The sequence below is a fragment of the Apium graveolens genome, chromosome 6 (genome assembly GCF_009905375.1).
Source record: "Apium graveolens cultivar Ventura chromosome 6, ASM990537v1, whole genome shotgun sequence".
Classification (NCBI taxonomy): Eukaryota; Viridiplantae; Streptophyta; class Magnoliopsida; order Apiales; family Apiaceae; genus Apium; species Apium graveolens.
Window position 1 is genome coordinate 252,914,404 of NC_133652.1, and position 26,197 is coordinate 252,940,600.

General features: G+C 37.7%; 2 non-coding genes across 2 annotated transcripts; one reads left to right on the forward strand and one right to left on the reverse strand.

The window, feature by feature from the left end:
• Positions 1-5,760: 5,760 nt before the first annotated feature.
• Positions 5,761-5,867, forward strand: LOC141669087 (small nucleolar RNA R71). Its single transcript, XR_012553383.1, has one exon. It is a non-coding gene; the product is annotated as a small nucleolar RNA R71 (small nucleolar RNA).
• A 2,441-nt stretch (positions 5,868-8,308) lies between these two features.
• On the reverse strand, positions 8,309-8,415 carry LOC141670086 (small nucleolar RNA R71). Its single transcript, XR_012554334.1, has one exon. It is a non-coding gene; the product is annotated as a small nucleolar RNA R71 (small nucleolar RNA).
• Between the last annotated feature and the right edge of the window lie 17,782 nt (positions 8,416-26,197).

Here is a 26,197-nt window from a genome sequence, read left to right on the forward strand (position 1 = left end):
GAGTCTCAGGCACACAGAGAGTAGCAACGATCAGATCCAAGTTAAAGTCCTCCGGAGTCTTATAGTTCCATGTGTCCTGGCCCACCTTCCTCGCAGGCTTCTCAATCACTGTTCTGATAGCCTCAGCACTGTACTCGACAGTCATCCCCCTCACACCGTAAAACCATTCTTCTCCGCCTTGGCGTTGGCATAAAACTCCCGCACAATACATATGGGCACAGCAGCGGGAGCCTCACAAAAAGGTACCCAGCCCATCTGGAGAATCATCTTCAACAACTTACCATCCCTCCCGGATGGCAGAAATCATCTCTCCTTAGCAATAGGCTTCGAGATAAGCCTCGTATACTCCTTCTCAGCCTCCGGAGTAGAAAACCTGGCCCTCACACCACCAGCAGATGATGAATCGGTGGTGCTGCTTCCAACTTGAGTTCTTTGCCTTTTGGGTTCCATCGAGATTGAATAAGAGAGACTAAAAACTTAAGTGTTTAGAGAGAATATGTGTTTGAGAGTTTGTGAATTGGTGGAGAAGTTGTGTGTAAGTTATGTATTTATAGGTGGAGGGGTGTGAATTTGATAAGAAATAGAAGTGGGATTGATTATGGGAATCGTGAGAATAATGGAATTGATTGGGAGAGGGAATTATGGGATGCGAAAGAGTAAAAATCGGATTAGAATTGATTTTGGAATTAAAATCCCGATTTTCTCTTAATAAACTGCTATTTTTATGTTTTTTGAACAGGGACTCAGCACGGCCGCGTGCTGGGATAGCGCGGCCGCGCTCACATTCTGGAAAACCGGCGCGGCCGCGCGCTAGGACAACACGGGCGCGCTTGGTTACTGGAAAAATGGCGCGGCCGCGTGCTTGGCCAGCGCGGGCGCACCCAGCTTCTGTACTTGGCCCCGAATTTTTTCCTTTTTCTGATTTTTTTGTATTTTTCTCTTTTCTTCTTATTTCCTCTACCTACTAATATACTAAATACTTGGGTTGCCTCCCAAGAAGCGCTTCTTTTATGTCACTAGCTCGACGTAGAATCTCGAGATCAAGTGGACAATAAAACGTTACTAACCACCTCGCGGGTTGCTGTATCACCATAATAATGCTTCAATCTTTGACCATTTACCTTAAACGCTTGGCCCAGATCATTCTCAAAAATTTCCACCGCTCCATGTGAAAACACAGTTTTGGTTATGAAGGGCCCTGACCATCTTGACTTCAACTTTCCAGGAAAAAGATGGAGACGAGAGTTGAATAAAAGAACTTGTTGCCCTGGCACAAATTTCTTGAGCACTAGACCCCTAGCGTGCCACCTCTTGACTTTCTCCTTATATATTTTATTGTTCTCGTAAGCTTGAAGTCGAAATTCGTCAAGTTCGTTCAATTGAAGTATCCTATTCTTTCCAGCTGTATCCAAGTCCAGATTCAAAATTTTCAAAGCCCAATAAGCTTTATGCTCGAGCTCCACCGGCAAATGACACCCCTTACCATAAACCAACTGAAATGGTGACATTCCCAATGGAGTTTTATATGTTGTTCTATACGCCCAAACAGCTTCATCAAGCTTCAAAGACCAATCTTTCCTTGATGGACATACCACTTTCTCTAAAATGCGCTTTATCTCTCTGTTAGATACCTCAGCTTGACCATTTGTCTGAGGATGATAAGCCGTAGCAATGTGATGATTTACATTATACCTTTTCATCATGGCAGTGAACTTGCGATTGCAAAAATGCGACCCCTCATCACTGATTATGACGCTTGGAGTCCCAAACCTTGTGAATATCTGCTTGTGAAGAAAATTAAGCACAACTTTCGCATCGTTCGTTGGCAATGCCTTAACTTCAACCCATTTTGACACGTAATCAACTGCCAAAAAGATATATTAATTGTTGCAAGATGAGACAAATGGCCCCATGAAGTCAATTCCCCAAACATCGAAGACCTCAACCTCAAGAAGCATATTAAGAGGCATCTTATCCTTTTTAGTCATATTACCCACACGTTGACATCGATCACATTTTAAAATGAATTGATGCGCATCTTTAAACAATGTTGGCCAAAAGAAACCTACTTGAAGAACACGAGCTGCTGTCTTTTATCCATCATAATATCCTTCATAAGCCGTTGAGTGGCAATCTCGCAAGACCCCCCCCCCTTTTCAGTGTAAAGAATACATCTCCTGATGATTTGGTCAGCTCCCTGGCAAAAAAAATGGCTCATCCCACATATACCACTTCACTTCATGTAGAAACTTCTTCCTTTGAGCATAAGATAAGTTAGGAGGCATGATGTTACTCACAAGGTAGTTCACAATGTCTGCAAACCACGGCTCTTCTTCTTGCACTCTAAACAGCTGCTTTTTGGGAAAAGACTCATTTATCAATGTCTTATCCAATGAAGTGGCATTACGATTCTCTAAACGCGAGAGATGATCAGCAACTTGATTTTCAGTTCCTTTTATGTCCTTGATCTCTAGTTCAAATTCTTGGAGAAAAAGAACCCATCGAATTAATCTAGGCTTCGGGTCCTTCTTCGAGACGAGATATCGAATTACATCGTGATCAGTGAACACTGTCACCTTAGTCCCAAGTAGATAAGATCGAAATTTCTCAAAACCATAGACAATAGCCAAAAGTTCTTTCTCTGTAGTAGTTTAATTCAGTTGAGCGCCATTCAAGGTCTTACTAGCATAGTAGACTACATGAAATATGTTGTTCTTTCTCTGCCCAAGAACAAATCCAACTGCATAATCACTTACATCACACATCATCTCAAAAGGTTTATTCCAATCAGGTACAGTTATGATCGGTGTTAAGATTAGACTCTTCTTCAATGTCTCAAATGCTGCAAGGCACTCGTCATCAAACTTAAAAGTGCATATTTCTCTATTAAACTACACAATGGCTTTGAAACTTTTAAGAAGTCCTTGATGAAACGCCTATAGAAACCCGCGTGACCAAGAAAACTGCGAATTCCCTTGACATAAATGGGTGGTGGAAGATTCTCAATGACCCCCACCTTGGCCTTATCAACCTCAAGACCCTTACTAGAAACCTTGTGCCCGAGAATTATTCCTTGACGCACCATGAAGTAACATTTCTCCCAACTTAGAACCAGATTGGTCTCAACGCACCTCTTGAGGACGTGTCCAAGATTTTGCAAGCATTCATTAAAAGAATTGCCAAAGACTGAGAAGTCGTCCATGAACACTTCCACATTCTGGCCAATCATGTCAGAAAAGATGGCCATCATACATCATTGAAATGTGGCTGGTGCTCCACACAGACCGAAAGAAACTCGTCTAAAGGCGAACGTACCAAATGGACAAGTGAAGGTAGTTTTCTCTTGATCTTCTGGAGCGATACAAATCTGATTATAACCCGAATAACCATCTAAAAGAGAATAGTACTCATGACCAGCCAACCTGTCAAGCATCTGATCAATGAAGGGCAAGGGAAAGTGATCCTTCTTAGTGGCCTTGTTTAGCTTCCCGTAGTCCATACAGAATCTCCACCCCGTGACTGTCCGTGTAGGAATAAGCTCATTCTTCTCATTTGCTACCACAGTAATACCACCTTTCTTTGGTACACATTGAACCGGGCTTACTTATGAACTGTCAGAGATAGGATAAATGATCCCTGCATCTAGCCATTTTAGAATTTCTTTCTTCACTACTTCCTTCATGATTGGATTAAGTCTTCTTTGCTGCTCGACTATAGGTTTGCTGCCTTCTTCTAGCAGAATTGTATGCATGCAGTAAGAAGGGCTGATTCCCTTAATACCTGCTATAGTCCATCCAATTGCCGATTTGAACTCTCTCAGAATTCTCGAATGCTTTTCCTCATCGCTATTTGAAAGGTCAGATGCAATAATAACAGGAAGAGTAGATGCATCACCTAAAAAATCATACCTCAAATATTCAGGTAAAGGCTTAAGCTCAAGAGTGGGAGCTTCCTCAATAGAAGGCTTGAGGCGTTTAGGAGCCTTGCTCAATTCTTCCATTCCAAAAGATTCAAAAGGCATATCGATATTCCTTTTCCAGGGAGAAGCATTCAAATACTGCAGTTGCCCATCACCTTCGTCATCTTCACTGTCTAAATTTCCCAACAAGGCTTTTTCTAAAGCATCAGACCTTAGCATTTGAACAAGTTCCGATGTGATCACAGAATCGACCAACTCGACTTTTAAGCACTCCTCATTATCAGTAGGAAATTTCATAGCATTGAACACATTGAAAATCACATCCTGATCCAACACTCGCATTATAAGCTCACCCTTCTGTACATCAATCAAGGTTCGGCCAGTTGCCAAGAAAGGCCTTCCCAAGATTATGGGAATCTTCTTATCCTCCTCGAAATCAAGAATGACGAAATCAGCAGGGAAGATGAGTTTATCCACTTTGACCAAGACATCCTCCACAATACCTCTTGGATATATAATAGAAAGGTCGGCCAACTGCAAGGTCATGTAAGTTAGTTTGGGATCAGGCAAGTCCAGCTGTTTGAAAATTGACATAGGCATCAGATTGATGCTAGTTCCCAAGTCACACAAGCATCTGTTAAAAGATACTTTTCTAGTTGTACATGGAATAGTGAAGCTTCCTGGATCTTTAAGCTTCGGAGGCAACTTCTGTTGCAGCACATCACTGTATTCCTCCGTGAGAGTGACAATTTCTAGATCATCTGGCTTCACCTTCCGAGAGAGAATACCTTTAATAAACTTTGCATAACTAGGCATCTGCTCGAGAGCCTCAGTGAAAGGTATGTTGATATAAAGTTTCTTGAACACCTCCAGAAACTTCTCGAATTGCTTGTCCAGCTTTTTCTTCTACAGCCTCTTAGGAAAAGGAGGTGGAGGATAGATCTGTTTATCCCTTGTATTACCCTCAGGCAGAGTATGCTCAACAATAGTCTTCCTTGGTTCCACTTCTTCATCCTGATGCTCTACTTCTTTCTCAGCTCTAGCTTTTTCAGTTAACTCTTGAGTTTGTTCGGGATTCGCAACCTTTCCAGACCTCAAAGTGATTGCATTTACCAACTCCTTAGCTTCTTTCTTTCCTGGTACCTCAGTGTCACTTGGCAGTGTACCAGGTTGATGATTTAGCAAGGCATTGACAATTTGCCCAATTTGATTTTCCAAGGTCTTGATGGAAACCGCTTGGCTCTTGCACATAAGCTTCAACTCCTCTAATTCAGATTTTTAATTAGCTTATTGCAGCTGGAGTTGTTGTTTTGGTGCATACTGCGGTTGCTGAAAACCAGGGGGGTTGTACTGCTTAGCTGGATACTGCTGATAAGGTTGTTGAACCGTATTCTGAGCATTGCTCCAACTGAAATTAGGATGATTGCGGTTGTTTGGATGATAGGTGGCTGACACAGGTTGCTGCGATCGCTTGAAGTTGCTCACGAACTGAGCTGATTCATTAGAAATTGTGCACTGATCAGTCTCATGGGCACCAACACAAAGCTCACAGAGAGATTTGATTAACTTCATAATTAGCCAAAGTGTCCACCTTCATTGTCAAAGCCTTAAGTTGGGCAGCTATAGCTGTTGCTGCATCCAACTCTAGAATTCCTGCAACTTTTCCCTGAGTCAGTCTCTGGGAAGGATTCTGGTACTCATTAGCAGCCATCAGTTCAATAAGTTCTTAAGCTTCATCGTAGCTCTTAGACCATAAGGCTCCTTCTGATGCTGCATCAAGCATGGGCCTAAAAGTAGGACCCAATCCATTGTAGAAACAGTTGATAATCATTCAATCAGGCATGCCATGGTATGGACACTTCCTTAGCATCTCCTTATATCGATCCCAAGCCTCACACAGAGATTCTCCAGTTTGCTGCACGAACTGGGTAAGAGCATTCCTGATTGCCGCAGTCTTCGCCATGGGAAAACATTTAGTGAGAAACTTTTGAGCAAGATCTTCCAAAGTTGTGATAGACCCTGTCGGTAGAGAGTGTAACCAGCACTTAGCTTTGTCCCTAAAAGAGAATGGGAAGAGTCGCAGCTTGATAGCATTTTCACTCATACCATTGAACTTGAAAGTGTCGCAATTCTCGATAAAATCCCCACTGTGCATGTTAGGGTCTTCGGTAGGAGAACCCCCAAACTGAACTGAGTTATGTATCATCTCGATCATGCTTGACTTGATCTCAAAAGTGTTAGCCGTGATGGCTGGTCTAATGATGCTAGACTAAATATCATTAATCTTAGGCTTAGAATAGTCCATCAAAGCCTTCAGATTTTCTTCTTGATCACCCATAGCTACTACAATTGGCTCTTCAACTTTCTTTTCTTCTTCTACCTTCTTTTCTTCCTCAAAAACTTCCCTATGAACAACCACAAGTTCTTTCTCGGCTTTATCCAGTGTTCTCTTACGAGTACGCGAACGTGTATACATACACCCTCACTAAATCACCTGAAATAAAACAAGGAAACAAATAAGTAACAATGTCTGAGTCAATGAACTTTAACGACCACTGATGGAAAGCACATAAACTAGTAATTAAGACTGCAGTCCCCAGCAGCGGTGCCAAAAACTTTTTAGTCATTAAACACGCACTAATATTCACGCAAGTATACGCGTTCGCAAATAGTATAAGATATAAATCAGATTCGATCCCACAGAGACTGTATTGGTTAACTATCTAAATTACGCACCTAAGCAACAATGTATGGTTATTATTCAATGCTAAGACTTTAACAAAGTGAGAATGTTTATAACTAAGAATTACGCTAATTATTATAACTACGAGAATAAAATAGATTGAGTTAATATATATGACAGACATGGGATTCTAGCTTCATTAAGTACTTCATTCAATAGCCTTATTATTCTTAGCCTTAGCATGCAATTGTGATGACACTAATCAGACAACACAAAACTGATAAACGCCAACTTTCGTTGCACGAGTACCATTCTACCAGACATCCACAAAAGAGATAGAAGCCGAATAGGCACCAATTATATTGAGACCCTATATGTCTATAGAATTTGACAACATAACGGTTTAAGTACAAGTTATCTATCTTGATTACACAGGGCAAGTAAGATGGGTAATATTACCTACGAATCATGCATAACAATACATGAACCTATGCTAGCATGGCAAGTTCTAAATCCTTAAATTCACTTTCCCTTCATTAAGAATTACCACACTATCTTATAAGTTTGCGACACTCATAAGACGAATACGCACAACTAATACTAGGATATCATACAATAACCACATACTAAGGCATCAAATAATTTAACTAAAGAAATCCATAAATAAATCCGCTAGAACCCCACGATAACGATTAGCCCATAATTGAACTCATCATCAATGTGGGTTTCAATGAAAACATGATATAGCAAATGTAGTCTTTATACGAATAAATAAAATCAAAGTACACACAAGAATATAGGTTCAACAAAAAAAGAAACAAGCGTCCAAATTACAACTCAAACACAGATAAGGTTAAGAACCATTGCATGCTAAGGTTAAGAACAATGACTTTGAATGAAGTATTTAATGAAGTTAGAATCCCTTGTTTGTCTCATATAGTTAATTCAATTACTTTTATTATTAGTTAATTGCATGCTAGTTTAATCTTATATATAAACATCTCAACTTGTTATTGTCTTAGCGTTGAGCGATAGCCATACCATTGTTGCATATGTGCATAATCTTAAGTTAACTAAAAAGAGTCTCTATGGGAACGAATCTGATTTATATCTCATGCTACTTGCGAACGCGTATAATTGCGTGTAATTTTAGCGCGTGTTTTCGCCCTAACAAATTTTTGGCGCCGCTTCTGGGGACTCGGTGTTAATTTTTAGTTTATGTACTTGACATCAGTGGTTGTTAAAGTTCACTGACTCGAATTCTTTTACTTTCATGGTTTACTTGTTTGTGTTTCAGGTACTCTAGTTTTTATGCAATGGGAGAACCAGCAGCAGCAACGAAGGCGTTGTTGGATTTTTCTCAACCAAAGATCAATGACATTCAATCTAGCATTGTCAGGCCAACCATCGCAGCTAATACCTTTGAAATCAAGCCTGACATGATCCAGATGGTACATAACACAGTTCAGTTTGGGGGTTCTCCAACGGAAGATCCAAATATGCACATCAGGGATTTCATAGAGATCTGCGACACCTTCAGGTTCAATGGTGTGTCTGAGGATGTGGTAAAACTGAGACTGTTTGTATTCTCTCTAAGGGACAAGGCTAAGAGCTAGTTACACCCTCTACCAGCTGGTTCGATTACTACTTGGGAAGATCTTGCTCAAAAGTTTCTCACTAAATTCTTCCCTATGGGAAAAACAGCTGCAATCAGGAATGCTCTTACTTAATTCGCGCAACAATCGGGTGAAACTTTATGTGAAGCTTGGGAGCGCTACAAGGAGATACTTAAAAAGTGTCCATATCATGGAATACCTGACTGGATGGTGATCAATTTCTTTTATAATGGGTTGGGAGCACAACCGAGACCTATGCTCGATGCAGCATCAGGGGGAGCTCTATATGCTAAAAGCTATGAGGAAGCTTATAAGCTAATTGAACTGATAGCCGCTAATGAATATCAGTATCTAACCCAGAGACTGCCACAGAGCAGGGTAGCAGGAGTTCTTGAAGTGGATACAACTACGGCTATCACTGCTCAACTAAAGGCGTTGTCTATGAATATCGATTCTCTGGCTAACTATGGAGTTAATCATATAGCTAGTGTTTGTGAGCTATGTGCAGGTTCATATACTGTAACACCCCCAGATCCGGGGTCGGGGATCCGGGTCGTCACGGTCTTTCTTTCCACAATATCACTTCACTTAATTAATAATAACCAACCTTATGCTGTGACCCCACACTAACATACACCACAACCCGTTATAGTCTCAGAGATGAAATTCAAATAAGTACAAGTCTTTGAATCCACAATTTAAAAGTTATTACAACCCAAAACGATTACTTGATAAATTTACAGTTAATTGCCATTATCTGCCACAAGTTATAATTATACATAATTGATTCTCAAAAGCAGATGGTCTAATCTACAATAGATCTACCTCTGCAGCTATAGCAGCTACGACATCAACGGGAAGACGCGGGACGCTTCCCACGCGCTTGCGCTGGGTCTGCTGGAGTCTGGCCATCCTTCCTAACTGTTGTTGTGTGATGAAGAAATAAAGCAAGAGTGAGCCTTACAGCTCGCAAGATAATATATAGTGATAACAATAATATAAGTATCTAAATGGATACTTACTAGAATCTTTTATCGTGTGTAAGATAATTACTAGTATATACTTACTAGTATATGAGCCTTCTCATAGTACTCATGAAAGTCTTGGTCAAAAGAAATGAACCAAGTTTGATATCTTAATGCGATGAAGTCGCAAAATATTCAGTATATATACATATATACTTTTCAAAATATTGGAAGTCCTCTTCCATGCATAATATACACAAAATCCCAGTGTATAACTGTATAAAAATATCGTTGCAAGGTGATCTCATATATCTAACCTTGTCTCAACGTTTTTCTGAAAATCTTTGTCATTCATAAGACAATTATTAATTAGATATAAGTTTAAAAGATGAGGTTACCAAATACCCCAATATACTTATATCTTTCCCAATACTACTTGATCTACCACCGTTCAAGTTATAATCAGTTTCAAAAGTTCATCCCACTGATGAGACCACAAGATAAGACTTGAATAGATTCAATCTTTGAAATATTATTGAATGAAAAAGTTATGAGATACTTTATTTAGTCCCGATATATATATATATCCACATACATATATATCCCGAAAACATTTCCTGGAACCTCTGTTATGTGAAGTATGAACAGAGTTCGAAACATCCAATGAATTTTGGAAAGGAAAAGAATTTTGGCATAAACCCGATATCTCGCTGATCAGGCAAAGATACCAATAAGTAACCTTTTCTACTGTAGATGGATGAATTCCTCACCGGTCATCACCCTGGTCATAATTAAGACCTCGCGCTCGACCGTACCCCGGCCCCTCACGCGTTGATGGACTGCCACCCAGCCACTTACACAATATTAGACCGTACCCCGGCCTGTCGCTTATGCCGACTCAATTAGATGGGCTTACTTCCCGAACATTGGGCAAGTAATCAATTCATTTACCAAATCTGCAACCTCGTTGCGAATATAAAATACACCACAGAGCCGGATTCCCCAGGTTTTGAGCGAGTATTCAAATCCCCTTTAAAAAGGAAGATCTTAAATATAAAAATGAGTTTTGGGATCCGCTCTGACTTTTTAAAAATCATTTTGAAGACTCGAAAACACTTTAAAGAGTGTTTGGAGTAAGGCTGATTTAATGAAGTAAATCAGTCCCCAGAATATTAGAAAATATCTGAATATTATTAATTAAATAATATTCCCATAAAGAATAATCTTTATCAAAATAATTGAAGTAGAAGTATTAAAATTTACACTTGAAACGAGTATTAAATAACCAAAGATATACTTATATGAAAGTATTATCTTTATTTGAATAATCGAAAATAAGTTTGATTATTTACACCTTATTCTTTAATAAAATAAAGAATATATCTCAGCAAATAATCGGAGTCATAGATCCTCAAATGAATATTCAAATACTATTCAATAAATAAAATAAGCTGAGTCATAATACCTCGAATGAATATTATAAATAATATTCATTAAATAAAATAAAGGAGTCATACATCCTCAAATGAATATTCAAATAATATTCAATAAATAATATAAAAGAGTCATAAGTCCTCGAATAATAATCGAAATAATATTCAATAAATAATGTAAAAGTAGTCATAAGTCCTCGAATAATATTCGAAATAATATTCAATAATAAAATAAAGTTAAAGTTATCGAATAAACATTATTCGATTAATAGTTTGGAAAACTATAACCATATATATATATATAAATATATATATATATATCCATATCCATATATATATGAAATCTACTCGGGATCCTCGACTCCCGGTTTAGAAATATGTTCACCTTTTATCCCCTATACTAAGGGTATACGCAACTACTTGCTTATTTCTAGCATAGGTATTATGCAACTATAAGCATTGAAATCAACAGATAGATAACCAGATTACGAAACAGACATGCATATATACCATATCAGCATGCTCCAATATATCGCAAAATTTGCTAATAACAATCATGCACTATCACAAGATAATGCATATACATATATTTACATCACAACAACAGTATATCGGGTAGAAAACTTGCCTGAGCGACTGGGGGTTACGAATGGCTCGGGACGAGTCTGGTAACCTATAAACAACAAGTAAGTTGGAATTAAACCAAAGTCACTTGTAAATCTATACTCTAACCAACTCAGACTCTAACACTCGTTTTGCACTTACTGATTCTCTTAAGTCACTCGAGTACCCTCGGCTCCACCATTTTTAATAATTTAACCTTTACGAGTTTTAAAGCGATTCCTTCGCGAGTGACTTACCAACTGCCTAAAACACTTACCATAAATGTTTCATGCATTAATTAACCCTTTTTGGTCTTTAACCTACATTTCAAAGTAAGGCGAGGGGAAAAGTTTCGTTCGCGAAACGCCGTTACTTGAAACGGTCGTTTCTCCTAAACCGTAAATCGGAATCGGACGAACTACATATCAAAACGAAGCTCGTAACATGAGCTATCTAAACATGGCAGTGGTCACAATCTAGCAGGGGGTTCTCGGGTCCTAATGCTATGCACAAAAACAGTCCAAAGAAAATCGGACGTTACGACGGCTATGTTTACGCGATTTCCCATTTTTTTTAAACCATTCAAACCCATTCCAAATCAACCCCAAATCCAACCTCAATCCATCATACAACAAACATCCATCCTTATCACATCATAACAATCCCAACAAATCCACATTAACCATTTATACTATTCTTTATCATGAATTTAAACTACACTTAAGTTCATTAATCAACAACCAAGATTTACAACTTCAAAAACAACCCAAAACCCATTAATCTCTACATACACAATCATCAAGCCTCTCATGAACTCTAATACTCATTTTATGCTCTTAACTTTCAATAACAAAGCTTGGTTAAGAGATTATACCTTTCTTGGAGAGTGGAGAATCAAGGGGATGGCTTGGAATCATCTTTAAAGCCCTTATCCAAGCTTAATCTAAACAAAACTTCAAGAACACAAATTTTAGTTCTTGAAAACACTATTCACCATCTTCTTTGATGATTTATAGAAAAAGATTGGCTTGGATTTAGAAGCTTAAACTTATAGGAAGTATGTAACTTAACTAGGAGAAGCTAGGATAATTACCTTGCTAAATAATAAGTGGAGGAGCTTGAACTTCCATTTTTTTAAGAAGAGAACCCGAGAGCTTCATGAAGAAGAAGAAGAATTTTGTGTTTTGCCTTGTCTTGATTTTTGGTTGGTTGATTTGGTTTTGTTTTTGATTTAGTAAATTACCTTCTTGCCCTTGGATTTGTGTGGTTACAAAGCCACCACACCTCCTCCTTCCCATGTCATGCTTATCTCATCCACATGATGTCATCCTTCCTTCCTTGTCTTCTTTCTATTGGTTGGATGACATCACTCCCATTAATCCCTTTGATTAACTTCCTAATCGTTTGCCTAATGACCGCTGATCTGTTATACGGTTCGCTTAACTTTCGTTCTCGTTTATCGTTTGAAGGATCATACCCGGGATCTTATTACTTAGGTTCCCTTGACCTTTCTCAATACATTGTATTCCTTTTATGATCCTCTCTTATAATCCTTTAATTTAAATCCTTTTTATTCTGTTACCTTATACTCAATTCTCTCCGTATCTTATGGATTTCCGGGAAAAACCAAAGTGTTCGGAATTGGATTCTGACGATCTTTACATACACTTATATACCACATAGAGTACTAATAATATCCCATAAGATCAATAACAGACCCCTACATAGCGTGGCATGAAAAGTTTTCTCGTTCAGCAAAAACACTATTCATAAGGGTTTCAAAAATTCCCAAAAATTGGGGTTATTACAGTCTCCCCTCCTTAAAAGGATTCCGTCCCGGAATCAGATAGAAAACAAATGGGGATACTTTCTTAGCATTACCCTTTCTAACTCCCGAGTCAATTTTCCACATTGTGGTTCTACCATCAAACTCTGACTAGTTTGATAACCCTTCTCCAAAGCACTTGTTCCCTTTTTACCCTATAACCCTTCCTGGTTGCTCCCTATAGGTTACGTCGGGTTGCATATCTATGCGCTCATATGCCCCTATTTGACTGGCATCCGAATTACACTTCCTTAACATTGATACGTGGAACACGTTATGAACTTGCTACATATTCGGGGTTAGGGCTAGCTTATATGCTAACTTCCCAAACGTCTTAATATATCCAAGGGTCCAACAATTTGTAGACTTAGCTTTCCTTTCTTTCCGAACCTCATCAATCCTTTCCAAGGGATACCTATAACATTACTAGGTCCCCTATTTCATACTCTTTATCCTTTCGTGTCAAATCAACATACTTATCATGTCCATCTTGGGCTACTACCAGCCGTCCTCTGATTAGATCTATCATATCCTTGGTCCTTTGGACTACTGCGGGTCCGAGCATCTTGCGCTCTACAACTTCATCCTAACATAAGGGAGATCGACATTATCTTCCCTCAAGGATCTCATAAGGCGACATCTCCATAATGACATATGATCTATTGTCGTAAGATAACTCAATCCGAATTAAGTGATCATTCCAAATTCTTTCAAGTCTATTACACAGACTCTCATTATAGCTTTAACATTAGAGCTTTTGCTTCTCAATACCCATTCTTTTCCAGTTCGTAATCACTACTACCTTCCGTTCCTAATATTATACTGGTTATACTTTTGCTCGTTAGCGTTCTATAACCTTTTAATAACCATGACAACCTTAGTATCACGAATGTGTTTCCATTTCGAATACTACCACAACTTTATTACTCCTTTTTCAGCTGTTTCTATTTTCGAAAACTTGATCCTTCATATAGAAGTAAAAGAATTTATTGAGAGATCACTATGATTATGAACACTTGTTATATCGCATTGTTAGTACAGAAGGTGGCCAGCCTTTAGTACTTGACAAGCAATTAAACAATAGCTGGTATCCTACTAGGCTTCTATCACACAGATAGATAGTCATTCGGCAATACCTCCCCTTTCTGGAAGGGTTGTTCTTCTCAGCTTACATGAAATGAAAAGAGAGAAAAGAACGAATTGAAGAGAATTGTATATATGAAAAAAATATACTGCCACAAAATATCTGGCTTGGAACCTACCTCTGAACTATAGAGGTTTGTCATAGGAGAACAAATCATATACGTATATAAATCAACATTAAGCATTATAGCCTCGTATTTCCCATGCCTAAATATTTTCGCTATCCCGTCCATCATTCTATGGACCCACACTCTTCCTCGAGCTTATACACAATCACCTTTGAAACTCCCTCGACATCGAAAATCGAATCTGGGATCTCATTCTAGACATCATCATTACTAGAATTCTATGCTTGCACCGCAACCTTCCTCGTATAATAATACGACTCTCTATTGATAAGAAAGAATAATTATTCACTAGGTAGATACTCTACTTAATTAGTCTATCAATGATAACTTATACACTACCACGACCCGATTAGTGGTACTCAATCTCAACACCCATTCCAATACAACTCTCACGGTTGTAAGTAATCAGCTCATTACTCTCAGAATCATTCCTACACTACTATGGCCCACCGTTGACCTACTGTAGTCATTCGTTTTCCATGAAGTTTTAATAGCTAACCATACGGAGTCCATTCATATCATATCGAATTCTTCTAAGGAGGTAACATGATCACCGTTCTTGATTCATGAAGAACACTCCTGATCCTGACGTACATTCATGACGTGAAGTAGATAAAATTGCAGAAGAGTTTCAATCAAAGCAACGATAGCAGGTTAATACCATTCTTAATCATATGCCTTAAATAGAAGACTTAACTCAAAGGTTCGTCTAGTCCTTTTGGAAATATGGTCCTGGCTTATCCCAAGATAGGACCTCCTAAGATAGATAGCCCGTTCATGGCGATTACACGAATTAAACTTTTACCAACTACTATTACGGTTGGGTATTGCACAGTCATCAGAAGGAATGTCAATCTTCCAAACCATAATACAACCTTCACAGTTTTAACCATCATCACTGTATTCCTCTGGCACAAGCGCCTATAATTATCCTCTTACCTTTAAAGTGTCGGCCACCTCTTTGGCCTTTCCTGGTATTAAAATTTCCTTATAGTCAATGTCATTTTAACCATCTCCAAATAAATTTTCTACCTTATTTCAATCACTGCTTTTGTGAAGATGTATTCCTTAAAATCTGATGAGTAAAAAAAAAATATCACCATTTTTCCATAAGTTATTGCCTCAGTCTTTAGAGGTTAATCACTGTCACGACTGACTCTCAATCATACTTAGAACATCTTTTATATTAGGCCCTAATTGCCCTGAACAATTTCGACCATTACTGGTTCGATCCATACTTTCTCGTGGTTTAACACGTGCCCCACTTGGCATCATTATAATTATGTCATATTTCCTTTATCAACATTTTTACTCTTGAGAATTTTGAATATTACCTTTCTCCTTGTAAAATCTCTAAGGTTATCCTTGAATCGTTCCTCCTGTATTCCCTAGATACAGGGCATATCAAGATACCATTTATTAATACCAGAATCATTGTCTATATACTTCTGAAAAAATTTCTCCATTGATTCTTAAAGGTTGTTATTACCTTAATCCTTTCCAATTCATACTGTCAAAACTCATACTATCCCTATTAAGGGTGAAATGCCAACCTTTAGGCATTCCCCTAGGATTCGTTTTAAGTTACCGATGTTCTATCCTTAATTCCACCTTTAAAAAGGTACAAGCATCCTTCCATGGATAAATAAAGTCATATATCCCTGATAGATTATCATATTCATCATTCCCACCTCGATAGTCTATACCTAACTTCATAATAGCATCCTTATTCATATTGAGGTCAATCCATATGGCCTCCAAAAGATAACAACGGTTATCCGCTTGTCTTGCCTAATTTGGTAACGATAACAAGGATGTTCTGGAAGATATTGGTCGTGTTCAACGTGAACTTCTTCTTAAGAATTCCTTATTTACTTTTATTGTTTCTCAACAGTCACCTCAATGTTGGGATATCTCTCATACCTGGCGTCTCCCTTTCTGGGTATCAAGCCACCGGTCTTACACTTCACATTCTTGAAGGTCACTTCCTTCATCCAATTTTCCTAATTTCTTACTTCCTTGTCTCCTCAGTCTATCCGCGTCTCATATTTAACCTTCGAACTATCTCAAGTTTTCCTCAAATCCTCCCAACTTACAGGGGATAAAATATATGTATCTCTTATGCCTTCACCCAACAATTTTAACTCATGGTGAATCACCCTCATCCTGACGATTACATACTTTTTCTATTTCTATTGCTACGAGTCTTTAGGGTTTCCTCATACCCAATTCCTTTATCATTCCTCAAACTCTATTGCCTTTATATTCCTTTCCACTTCAGTTTCTTTTTATTTTCCTTTCTCTTATCGTTATTTCATGGACCAACACAACATAAACATTGATTTCAAACATCCCGTCATTCTGGATTCGTGTCCTCAGAACAAATCTTGACAACTTTTACAACTTAGATTCATAATTTATCATACTCGTCTGCCTTTGTTCTAGCTCCAAAGCTTTTACACTATCTCCTTATCTTTGGGAATTACTTTCCCGAAAACAATTGACTGAACTTAAATCAGTTTATTCTAACCTCTGGCTCCGTGCCTTTCTTGGTCTTTCACCAGCGGGTGGTCTCTCTCTTAGGAGGGTAAGTGACAAAACAATCTTTTGTGGTTCATCAATCATTTAGAATCTCAAATGATTCCTCTATTTCCTTTAGCCAGGCTCTTGCCTCGACTGGGTCAGCTTGTTCCTTGGAACTCTGAGAGCTTAGCGACTTAGAGGTCCTGAAAGAATTTCACACCACATTGTTTCCTCAAGGTGGTGGTTGGGGATAATAGTCTAAGTTCTGTCTAGACAGGTCCATGAATTGCCGTATAGGAGTACCGTCTCGGGTCTCCTTTCCTTACTCGACTTTCTGTTTCCTTAGTATGAAATGTTTCATCCTACTCCCCATAATTGGGGTCATCTTTTAATTTAAAATCCTCATTTTCCACTTCATCATGTTATGGGTTCCTTTTTGTCTTGGTGGCAACCTCCCTGACTATCACGTTCAGGGTTTGCTCTAACTCTTATTCCTCAAACTAGCTTTCATCTAAGATTTCATCTTTAAGCTCTTAAACATTTGGAACCCAAATTCTATGGGAATACCTCATTATTCCCTTATCATCTCTCTCGGTATTAATCTCATATCTATTTGTTGGCTCTCTGCCTTCATTCATCACTTTTACTGGCACAATATGTTCTTTTCCAATAATTCGGGCTGTATTGCTATCTCAAACAGCTTTTCGGTACCGGCTCTGGTTACCTTCACTACTATTTCCATTTTCTCAAAATCTCTTATAAACTCTCCAAAAGACATTATCATCTTGAGTCTCTCCTTTTTACTAAGGGCATCGGCCACCATATTGGCTTTCCCCGAATGATAAAGAATCTCCCAATCATAATTCTTGATTAGCTCTAACCGCCTCCTCTGGCGTATGTTGAGCTCTTTCTACGTAAAAATGTACTAGAGCACTTATGGCTTAGGTAATTCTCGCACTTCTCTCCATACAAGTAGTGCCTCCAATCTTTAGGGAAAAACTATTGCCACGAGCCCAAGCTCATGGGTGGGGATATCGAATTTTATACTTCCTTAATTGTCTTGACGCAGACGCGATTATCTTGCTGTGCTATATAAGAAGCACCCTAATTCCTTATGCGAAGCGTCACTTACAAATCACAAAATCTCATTTTTCATCCGGCAACGCCAACATATGGGCCGCCACCAACCTTTGCTTCAGTTGTTAAAATCTTTTCTCGTATTTCTCTGTCCATTCGAACTTCTCAGTCTTACGAGTAAGCCGCGTTAAAGGGGCTACTATCTTTACAACTTGAACGAACCTCCGGTAGTGACCGGCCAATCCTACCTCTGGTAGTTTCCCTAACCATGGTCATCAATTCCTCAGTGGTCCTTTATTCATTCTTGTCAGGATCCTCCATGGGATCCTCCTCAATAACTATTCCTGCTAGGACAACATCATCAACCGCTACATCCTCACTATCAACATCATCCGGTCCTGCATTAGGACACTCTATCGGATCCGCAATCCGATCTCCAATTAGTAATAAAATATCATCGCGATGTTGCTCCTCAACCTCAGGGTTCGGAGTCCCGCTACCATATACGATAACGAACTACGCTCCTATCACGATATTTATAAGGGTTCCCATAAGGGTTTTAACTGTCAGTGCTACGTTAGGTAGCCCGACTATGAACTTGGCAAGAGTTCTTATTATCTTAGTTAACTTATTATCTTAACGTCCCATCATCTCTGAGGTTTATAACGCTTAGCTCTGATACCATTTCTGTAACACCCCCAGATCCGGGGTCGGGGATCCGGGTCGTCACGGTCTTTCTTTCCACAATATCACTTCACTTAATTAATAATAACCAACCTTATGCTGTGACCCCACACTAACATACACCACAACCCGTTATAGTCTCAGAGATGAAATTCAAATAAGTACAAGTCTTTGAATCCACAATTTAAAAGTTATTACAACCCAAAACGATTACTTGATAAATTTACAGTTAATTGCCATTATCTGCCACAAGTTATAATTATACATAATTGATTCTCAAAAGCAGATGGTCTAATCTACAATAGATCTACCTCTGCAGCTATAGCAGCTACGACATCAACGGGAAGACGCGGGACGCTTCCCACGCGCTTGCGCTGGGTCTGCTGGAGTCTGGCCATCCTTCCTAACTGTTGTTGTGTGATGAAGAAATAAAGCAAGAGTGAGCCTTACAGCTCGCAAGATAATATATAGTGATAACAATAATATAAGTATCTAAATGGATACTTACTAGAATCTTTTATCGTGTGTAAGATAATTACTAGTATATACTTACTAGTATATGAGCCTTCTCATAGTACTCATGAAAGTCTTGGTCAAAAGAAATGAACCAAGTTTGATATCTTAATGCGATGAAGTCGCAAAATATTCAGTATATATACATATATACTTTTCAAAATATTGGAAGTCCTCTTCCATGCATAATATACACAAAATCCCAGTGTATAACTGTATAAAAATATCGTTGCAAGGTGATCTCATATATCTAACCTTGTCTCAACGTTTTTCTGAAAATCTTTGTCATTCATAAGACAATTATTAATTAGATATAAGTTTAAAAGATGAGGTTACCAAATACCCCAATATACTTATATCTTTCCCAATACTACTTGATCTACTACCGTTCAAGTTATAATCAGTTTCAAAAGTTCATCCCACTGATGAGACCACAAGATAAGACTTGAATAGATTCAATCTTTGAAATATTATTGAATGAAAAAGTTATGAGATACTTTATTTAGTCCCGATATATATATATATCCACATACATATATATCCCGAAAACATTTCCTGGAACCTCTGTTATGTGAAGTATGAACAGAGTTCGAAACATCCAATGAATTTTGGAAAGGAAAAGAATTTTGGCATAAACCCGATATCTCGCTGATCAGGCAAAGATACCAATAAGTAACCTTTTCTACTGTAGATGGATGAATTCCTCACCGGTCATCACCCTGGTCATAATTAAGACCTCGCGCTCGACCGTACCCCGGCCCCTCACGCGTTGATGGACTGCCACCCAGCCACTTACACAATATTAGACCGTACCCCGGCCTGTCGCTTATGCCGACTCAATTAGATGGGCTTACTTCCCGAACATTGGGCAAGTAATCAATTCATTTACCAAATCTGCAACCTCGTTGCGAATATAAAATACACCACAGAGCCGGATTCCCCAGGTTTTGAGCGAGTATTCAAATCCCCTTTAAAAAGGAAGATCTTAAATATAAAAATGAGTTTTGGGATCCGCTCTGACTTTTTAAAAATCATTTTGAAGACTCGAAAACACTTTAAAGAGTGTTTGGAGTAAGGCTGATTTAATGAAGTAAATCAGTCCCCAGAATATTAGAAAATATCTGAATATTATTAATTAAATAATATTCCCATAAAGAATAATCTTTATCAAAATAATTGAAGTAGAAGTATTAAAATTTACACTTGAAACGAGTATTAAATAACCAAAGATATACTTATATGAAAGTATTATCTTTATTTGAATAATCGAAAATAAGTTTGATTATTTACACCTTATTCTTTAATAAAATAAAGAATATACCTCAGCAAATAATCGGAGTCATAGATCCTCAAATGAATATTCAAATACTATTCAATAAATAAAATAAGCTGAGTCATAATACCTCGAATGAATATTATAAATAATATTCATTAAATAAAATAAAGGAGTCATACATCCTCAAATGAATATTCAAATAATATTCAATAAATAATATAAAAGAGTCATAAGTCCTCGAATAATAATCGAAATAATATTCAATAAATAATGTAAAAGTAGTCATAAGTCCTCGAATAATATTCGAAATAATATTCAATAATAAAATAAAGTTAAAGTTATCGAATAAACATTATTCGATTAATAGTTTGGAAAACTATAACCATATATATATATAAATATATATATATATATATATCCATATCCATATATATATGAAATCTACTCGGGATCCTCGACTCCCGGTTTAGAAATATGTTCACCTTTTATCCCCTATACTAAGGGTATACGCAACTACTTGCTTATTTCTAGCATAGGTATTATGCAACTATAAGCATTGAAATCAACAGATAGATAACCAGATTACGAAACAGACATGCATATATACCATATCAGCATGCTCCAATATATCGCAAAATTTGCTAATAACAATCATGCACTATCACAAGATAATGCATATACATATATTTACATCACAACAACAGTATATCGGGTAGAAAACTTGCCTGAGCGACTGGGGGTTACGAATGGCTCGGGACGAGTCTGGTAACCTATAAACAACAAGTAAGTTGGAATTAAACCAAAGTCACTTGTAAATCTATACTCTAACCAACTCAGACTCTAACACTCGTTTTGCACTTACTGATTCTCTTAAGTCACTCGAGTACCCTCGGCTCCACCATTTTTAATAATTTAACCTTTACGAGTTTTAAAGCGATTCCTTCGCGAGTGACTTACCAACTGCCTAAAACACTTACCATAAATGTTTCATGCATTAATTAACCCTTTTTGGTCTTTAACCTACATTTCAAAGTAAGGCGAGGGGAAAAGTTTCGTTCGCGAAACGCCGTTACTTGAAACGGTCGTTTCTCCTAAACCGTAAATCGGAATCGGACGAACTACATATCAAAACGAAGCTCGTAACATGAGCTATCTAAACATGGCAGTGGTCACAATCTAGCAGGGGGTTCTCGGGTCCTAATGCTATGCACAAAAACAGTCCAAAGAAAATCGGACGTTACGACGGCTATGTTTACGCGATTTCCCATTTTTTTTTAAACCATTCAAACCCATTCCAAATCAACCCCAAATCCAACCTCAATCCATCATACAACAAACATCCATCCTTATCACATCATAACAATCCCAACAAATCCACATTAACCATTTATACTATTCTTTATCATGAATTTAAACTACACTTAAGTTCATTAATCAACAACCAAGATTTACAACTTCAAAAACAACCCAAAACCCATTAATCTCTACATACACAATCATCAAGCCTCTCATGAACTCTAATACTCATTTTATGCTCTTAACTTTCAATAACAAAGCTTGGTTAAGAGATTATACCTTTCTTGGAGAGTGGAGAATCAAGGGGATGGCTTGGAATCATCTTTAAAGCCCTTATCCAAGCTTAATCTAAACAAAACTTCAAGAACACAAATTTTAGTTCTTGAAAACACTATTCACCATCTTCTTTGATGATTTATAGAAAAAGATTGGCTTGGATTTAGAAGCTTAAACTTATAGGAAGTATGTAACTTAACTAGGAGAAGCTAGGATAATTACCTTGCTAAATAATAAGTGGAGGAGCTTGAACTTCCATTTTTTTAAGAAGAGAACCCGAGAGCTTCATGAAGAAGAAGAAGAATTTTGTGTTTTGCCTTGTCTTGATTTTTGGTTGGTTGATTTGGTTTTGTTTTTGATTTAGTAAATTACCTTCTTGCCCTTGGATTTGTGTGGTTACAAAGCCACCACACCTCCTCCTTCCCATGTCATGCTTATCTCATCCACATGATGTCATCCTTCCTTCCTTGTCTTCTTTCTATTGGTTGGATGACATCACTCCCATTAATCCCTTTGATTAACTTCCTAATCGTTTGCCTAATGACCGCTGATCTGTTATACGGTTCGCTTAACTTTCGTTCTCGTTTATCGTTTGAAGGATCATACCCGGGATCTTATTACTTAGGTTCCCTTGACCTTTCTCAATACATTGTATTCCTTTTATGATCCTCTCTTATAATCCTTTAATTTAAATCCTTTTTATTCTGTTACCTTATACTCAATTCTCTCCGTATCTTATGGATTTCCGGGAAAAACCAAAGTGTTCGGAATTGGATTCTGACGATCTTTACATACACTTATATACCACATAGAGTACTAATAATATCCCATAAGATCAATAACAGACCCCTACATAGCGTGGCATGAAAAGTTTTCTCGTTCAGCAAAAACACTATTCATAAGGGTTTCAAAAATTCCCAAAAATTGGGGTTATTACACATACGACGGAGCAATGCGCTATATCTAGTGAATCAGCTCAGTTTGTAAGCAACTTTCAGAGGTCGCAGCAACCAGTTCCAGCCACTTATCATCCCAACAATCGCAATAATCCTAACTTCAGGTGGAGAAACAATCAGAATATGGTGCAACAGCCTTATCAGCAGTATGCAGCAAAGCAATTCAACCCTTCTGGTTTTTAACAACCACAATATGTACCAAGACAACAACTCCAACTTCAACAACTACCGCATGGAAGTACAAGTCAATCTAATGAAAGATATGAATTGGAGGAGTTGAGGCTTATATGCAAAAGCCAAGCTATTTCTATCAAGAATTTAGAGAAACAAATACGGTAAATTGCTAACGCCTTATTGAATCGACCACCAGGAACGCTTCCTAGTGATATAGAAGCCAATCCAGGCAAGGGGAAGTTAAAGAACAGGTGAAATCCATCACCTTGAGGTCTGGAAAGGTCACAAGCCCCTAAATTCAGCAAGACGAAGAGTCTAAAAATTCTGTCCATAATGCAGGTGCATCTGCACCTTTGCCAATTCCAGTAAATGAGATTGTGGCTGAAAAAGTTGTGTAGAAGGATGCCGAGGTGGAACCGAAGAAGAAAGCTGTTGCAAACAATCCTCCTGAGGGTAATAAAGGGGATAAACAAGTTTATCCACCTCCGCCATTTCCTAAAAGGCTTCTGTTAGATATATTTGTGATGTCATGTCTAATCTGTTGTGTTTAGTTTCAGAACTTAATATCAGGACTTACTGGAAATCAGAACTTACTGAAGTCAGAACTTATATCAGAACTTAAGGCCGTCAGGATTTATATCAGGACTTAAGTGCGGATACTTCAGATAAGGAAAATAGCTGATTTACAGGAAAGGATCGTGACTAAAATAATAGAAGATATGCATGAAGAGTTAGAAGACTAGAAGACTTGTAGAAGATAATATCGGATTGATATCTTTTAGGAGACATAATTATATTTCATATCAATTAGAAGATATCTTGTAACTGTGTACTATATAAACACAGCTTAGGGTTTACACTATATGTGTTATCATTCACGAGAAAGATTATACATTGTAACCTAGCAGCTCTTAGTGATATTATTCATCACTGAGAGAGAACAATTGTTCTATTATAACAGAGTTTATTATATTGAATATACTTGATTAATGTTACATACTTGTGTTGATAAATCGATTTTATTGTATAAACACTATATTCAACCCCCTTCTATAGTGTTGTGTGACCTAACAAGTGGTATCAGAGCCTCTCCGTTGATTTACAAACAGTGAGATCCAGTTTACAATCATGTTCGAAGAAACACAAACCCCACCCAAGACCACCAAAACTCAAGATACTCAAAACAATCAAACTCACAGTCGATATGAGAGTATTAGGGTTCCCCTACTGAGAGCATCTTAGTATCCTATATGGAAGGTAAAGATGGCTATGTTTCTAGAAGCCACAGATCCAGAATACCTTGATAGAATCAATGATGGACCATATAAGCCTACCAAGCTTTCTATTATAGTTGCTGATCAACCAGGAAAGATGATACCAAAGGAGAAAAGTGAGTACACAACTGAAGACATCTCACCTATTGCCAAGGATGCAAGGGTAAGGCATCTGTTGCATAGTGTAATCGATAATGTCATGTCAAACAGGGTAATTGGATGCAAGACTACAAAGGAGTTATGGGATGCTTTGGAGACAAGATGCCAGGGAACTGATGCAATCAAGAAGAACAGAAAGACAATACTCACACAAGAGTATGGGCACTTTGACTCAAAAGCTGATGAGTTATTAACTGATTTATATGACAGGTTTGCCAAACTTTTGAAAGATCTGTCACTGGTGGACAAGGAATATGATCTTGAAGATTCAAATCTAAAGTTCCTTTTAGCTCTTCTTGAAAATTGGGATTTGAAGTCTACTACCATAAGAGATAACTATGACCTTGCCGAAACTACTCTTAATGAAATTTATGGTATGCTCAAGACTCATGAACTTGAGATGGATTAAATGAGCAAAAGGCATGGAAGAAAGTCAAAGAAAGTTGCTCTTAAAGCTGAGGAGGAATGTCCTAAAGTGGTTGTCTCAAAGAGGGGCAAAGGAAAGGCTCTCATCATACAGTCTGATTCAGAGTCATCAAATTCTGATGATGATGATTCAGAATCTGAAAATTTATCTGAAGTTGATGTTCATGCAGAGATGATGCAACTGTGTGCTCTTATGGTGAAGGGTATCACAAAGATTGCCTACAAGAAATTCAGAAAGGGCAAGCAGTTTTCAAAGAAAGGTGGAAGTTCTGAAAAGAAAGGGTTCAGGAAATCTGAAGACAAAGGAGGAAAGTCTGACAGAGGAGACAACTCAAATGTCAAATGCTACAATTGTGGTGAAAAAGGCCACATCTCTCCTGACTGCAAGAAAGGAAAAGGTGATAAAGGACATGCACTTATCATAAAGAAGAAAAACTGGGCAGACACTTCAGATTCTGAGGATGAGGTGAACTATGCCTTGATGGCAAATGCTGATAGCAGTATTGATGCTGCTGAATTAAAGGTACCTCAATCAACTCTTTCTTTTCATACTGATGATATTTCTGAGCTAAGATTATATCCGAAAACCATGTTCATTAGTTTTAGAGATCATACTTTAACAAATGAAAGATTAACATCTAAAAGTCTTGCTCTTAGAAACAGAAATGACTATTTAGAAAAAGAGTTAGTTTTGTTCCATCAAACTCAGAAAGAAAGAGATGAGGCTTTGTATGTTAGAGATGAAGTGCTAAAATTGAATAAATCTCTTAAATCTGAACTGGAAAAAGAAAAGGAGATAATTAAAACTTGGACTAACTCTGGAAGAACAACTCAGAAAATCTTAGAAAATGGAAATTGGAAAGAAGGTCTAGGTTATTTAGATGATAAGGACGAAAAGGAAACTGTGTCATCTAAACCAAACTTTACCAAGAAAGCTGAAAAGCCTAAAGTTAATCTTGTTAAGTTTATAGCAAAAACTTTAAAGTCTGATTCTGAAAAGATGAATGATTCTAAAACAGAAGTCAAAGAAAAGTCAACTTCTGATAAATTGAAACAGGACAAACCAGCTTCAGTAAATATAGGTTTAATGACAAAGAGGCAGCTTAAGCATAAGCTGAAAGAGATTAGAAATGTGAACAAGGTAAAGGAAGCTAGGAAAAATAGGAATGGAAAGGGTGTGAATAAAAGCAATAATTATATGCCTGTTCCTAATGATCCTAGAAAGAAATGCTATAACTGTGGAAACTC